At 36.3% G+C, this 4,758-nt stretch overlaps 1 pseudogene; it reads left to right on the top strand.

The window, feature by feature from the left end:
* Positions 1–2,445: 2,445 nt before the first annotated feature.
* On the top strand, positions 2,446–2,565 carry LOC120618295 (uncharacterized; annotated as a pseudogene).
* The last annotated feature ends 2,193 nt before the right edge of the window (positions 2,566–4,758 follow it).

Below are 4,758 nucleotides of genomic sequence, written 5' to 3'. Positions count from 1 at the left end.
TAACTAATTTAATTTTAAAAGAAAGAAAGAAAGAAAGAAAGAAAGAAAGAAAGAAAGAAAGAAAGAAAGAAAGGAAGGAAGGAAGGAAGGAAGAAGGAAGGAAGGAAGGAAGGAAGGAAGGAAGGAAGGAAGGAAGGAAGGAAGGAAGAAAGAAAGAAAGAAAGAAAGAAAGAAAGAAAGAAAGAAAGCAAGAAAGAAAGAAAGAAAGAAAGAAAAATGAAAAATTGCCAGAAGCCCCTAATATGGGAGAGATTTAACCTAACGTTTTTGGTAATGAAGCTCCTAGAGAAAGTATATTGGGCACACCTTTGCCATACACCTCTTATTCACTTACTCCACCTTTTCGTTGCAGCCATAATTGCAGCCACTAGCTGTACAGAGGTGTAAATGGCAACATCTTGAGTCAGATGACCCTCGACTCTCCCACTTTCCGGTAAGGGGATGATTATCCGCTATCCCCCATTGAGTCACTAGCAGAAATCCATTCATCCATTCTGATATACAGGCAAACCTGGCAGTGCAAAGGAGTTAACACCCAAAAGGCAATCCTTGACCAATGAGGGATAGGGATAATGAAAATTACTCCTTTTTTCCCCTTCCACCAGGAGAAAATTCTGCAGAGTTTGAACAACCTCCTTAACAAGTCTTTAGTGGAAATTAGCCCCAGCAGTTCACAGTGATCATCTCAATTACTCCTGGATTATCTCTTTCACTCTGCCCACTGCCCCCACCCCTTCCATTGTTCTTTGGAATGACTTAGGAAAATAAGCTGTCTGGATATAAGTCCTCTCAAGTTCTGCTACTTGGAGAATCAAGAGAATAAAGAAAAAATAGATTATGAACTATGACATATTTTATAAAGCATTAAACAAACCAGTTAAAATACTATGTCAGTTGGCATTTCTCCAAAGAGGGCATACAGATGGCCAATAGACATATGAAAAGATGCTCGACATCAGTAATCATCAGAGAAATGCAAATTAAAACCACATTGAGATATAACCTCACACCTGTCAGAATGGCTATCATCAATACATCAAAAAACAACAAATATTGTTAAGGATATGAAGAAAGGAGAACCCTCACACAATGTTGGTGGGATTGCAAATTGGTACAGCCACTATGGAAGACAATTCAGAAGTTCCTCAAAAAATTAAAAATAGAACTACCTTCAGCAATTCCACTTTTGGATATAAATCTGAAGAAATCCAAAACACTAATTCGAAAAGATATAGGCCCCTTATATTCACTGCAGCACTATTCACAGTAGCCAAGATGCAGAAGCAACCTAAGTGCCCATCAATAGACAATTGGATAAAGAAATTATGGTAAATATATACAATGGGATATTGCTTGGCCATAAAAAAATAAAGTCTTACCCTTTGTGACAACATGGATGCACCTAGAGGGTATTATGCTAAGTAAAATAAGTCAGATAGAGAAAGACAAATACCATATGATCTCACTTATATGAGGAATCTAAAGAATGAAATAAATGGACAGACAAAACAGACTCATAGATACAGAGAACAAACTGATGGTTGCCAGATGGGAGGGGGTTGGGGGTGTTGGATGAAAAACGTGAAGGGATTAAGAAGTGCAAATTTGTAGCTACAAAATAGTCATGGGGATATAAAGTACAGCATAGGGAATATAGTTAATAAAATTATAATAACTATGTATAGTGGCAAGTGGGTACTAGACTAATGGGGGTGCTTTGTAAATTATATGAATGTCCAAGCACATGCTGTACACCTGAAACTAATATAAATTAATATTGGGTATCAACTCTAATTGGAAAAAAAAATACTAACTTATATAAATTAATATTGAGTATCAACTCTAATTGGAAAAAAAAAATACTGTCAATCAGGTGTCAATCACATAGATGCCCTGGGAAGCTGACTCTGAAACAAAGAGTTTTATTGAGCAGTAATGCCTATGAAAGATAAAAGTCAGAGGAAGCAGAATCTCATAGAGAAATACTTGAGATCACAATGAAAATCTGATACTTATGAAAGAAAAACGGAGCTATAGGATTAGGCATAGAGATCTTTTAATAGTGATACAGTTCTGAGAAAATATCAGCCAACCAACAGGGAGCTCTGGAGCAAAGACTATCCCTTAGTGGAGCCCTGTTTTGGTCAGATATGCCAGGACCAGTACTCGTGTCATGAGTGGACTGGCTGGTAAGAGCATGGACTTGTATCAAAGGATGGGATAGAGACTGAAGTTATCTGTAGCTGTAACTATCAGTTCACTGCAATACTGGCAGTTGTACAACAAAGTTTTTTTTTTGTTTTTTGTTTGTTTTTTTTCTTGAAGAGATATTCAAACAGCCTATGTTTTGATGGCCAAAGGTACATTTTGGGAAAGAATGTTTAATTCTTAAATTTAATTATCCTGTCTACAGCCATGCTACCCTGAACAAGCCTGATCCTGTCTGTCTATGGCCATGCTACCCTGAATAAGCCTGATCCTGTCTGATCTCTAGAAGATAAGCAGGGTTGGGCCTGGTTAGCACTTGGATGGGAGACCATCTAAGAAGACCAGGTGCTGTAGGTGTAAAAAATAAAAAAAGATAAGGGATTGTAAACTGACAAGGTCCTTGCAATCTGTAAGGTCAACCAAGGATTGCCTCACCTAAAAAATTTAAAATAATAATAATTATAATTATTATCCCTCTTCTTTATAACTTTAGTGAAAAGAACTTTATAGCTGAAGATAAAGTGCAGTAATCATTGAGAAATACAATCGCACATTGTTGGTCGCGCATGCTGAAATCAATGAAGAAAATCTCTACCAACCCTGTAAATTGTAGAGCAGTCTGTGGTAGTGTTTGGAGATGAGGGGAAAAGTTAGTACTAGTGAGAAAATAAGTCAAATTAATATTCTAAGGGTGGACATTCACTCAACAGTCCTACAGGAGCTTCTGAATGGTAGTGCAAGCAATAACCGCAGAAAAAATTACATAGACTCTCAGAGAATAGTAAATGGAAACATAAGTACATAAGCCAGGAGAGTAAGATGGGGTTCCTGCAACAGTGCTAGGTGGGGGCTTAGAGACAGATGTCTCTGTTACTCTTAGTTGAGACTTAATTTGTTCTCAAAGCTGGGATGGTCCAATTCTTAAGGACAGATTAAGAAAGGCAAAGAAAGTACAGTAGTCCCCCCCTTCTCTGCAGCTTTTGTTATCCCCAGTCAACTGCAGTCTGAGAATATTAAATGTAAAATTCCAGAAATAAACAATTCATTAAGTTTTAAATTTCATGCCATTCCAAGTAGTGTGATGAAATCTCCTGCAGTTTTCCTCTGTCCCTCCGGGGATGTGAGTCATCCCTTTGTCCAGTATAACCATGGTGTATATGCTCTCTGCCTGTTAGTCACTTAGTAGTCATCTCGGTTATCAGATTGACAGTCACATTATCACAGTGCTTGTGTTTAAGTAACCCTTGTTTTACTTAATAATGGCCCCAAAGTGCAAGAGTAGTCATGCTGCCAATTCAGATATGCAAAGAGAAGCCATAAAGTGTTTCCTTTAAGTGAAAGAGTGAAGGTTCTTCAATTAATAAAGAAAAAAAAAAATGCATGTTGACGTTACTGGATCTACAAAGAACAAATTTTCCATCAGTGAAATTGTGAAGAAGGAAAAAGAATTTTATGTGTTTGCTGAGAGAAGGAAAGAGACCACATTCAAATAACTTTTATTAGAGTATATTGGTATAATTGTTCTGTTATTGTTGTTAACCTCTTACTGTGCCTAATTTATAAAATAAACTTTATCATAGATATGTATGTATAGGAAAAAAACATAGCATCCATAGGATTTGGTACTATCTGCAGATTCAGGCATCCATTGAGGTCTTGGAATGTACCCCTCGTGGATAAGGTGGGAACTACTGGAACAATAAATTGTAAGCACCAACATGTTCCTCACAAACTGTGATCCTCATTTCTAAAGGCTCTCGTCTGGCTTCTTTGAATACATTTACAAAAAGGAAGTCAGCCATTAGAAAGGTAATATATTTCTTCAAAAAAAGGATTAGCTAATTAGTTAACTGTTAACTGTTAACTGTTAACAGTTATAAAGCATGTGTAAGTGCACCACAAAAAAAAAGTTAACTGTTAACAGTTATAAAGCATGTGTAAGTGCACCACAAAAAAAAAGTCTCCACGTAAACCTCACTTTATCAAATTTGCCATTGTAAAAAACAAACATTCAAAAACAGTATAATATATGTCTATCATACTGAGTCTTTTCCCTTTTACAGTTTTGCCTCACTTTATCTTATTTAATCAACTTTAAATAGCATTTGGAGAGCATATGACTGCATACTGGTCACTCTGAAATTTATCTCACTAAGTATTTCCAAATAATCTTCCTGGTATTAATTTCTAACTCTGTTTTATTTGGCAATAAGAATCAGTCAAAAGGTACTAAGGGGGCATAGCTGAAGCATGAGACTGGAAGTTATGGTAAAGCCCATGGGAAAGGCTTCATTTGCTCACAATTCCCCATGGCTTCTGAGAGACTGTTTTTTTTTGTTTTTGTTTGTTGTTGTTGTTGTTGTTTTCTCTCTCTTTTTTATTTTTTTATTTTTATTTTTGTCTTCAAGAAAGCTTATAACTAGAGAAGAGAGCCTTTAGGCAATTTCTCTTGGAAATAACAACCATAGATATTCTTAGAGAAAAATGACAGTCCTCTCTGCCCTGTCACAATTCAGGGAGACAACTTTTGTTATGAGCAATAGAAGTAAA

This window comes from Pteropus medius, unplaced genomic scaffold (genome assembly GCF_902729225.1).
Source record: "Pteropus medius unplaced genomic scaffold, Ma_sr-lr_union100, whole genome shotgun sequence".
Taxonomy (NCBI): domain Eukaryota; kingdom Metazoa; phylum Chordata; class Mammalia; order Chiroptera; family Pteropodidae; genus Pteropus; species Pteropus medius.
The sequence above is the reverse complement of the archived record's forward strand: the minus strand, read 5'-3'. Positions and strand labels throughout refer to the sequence as shown.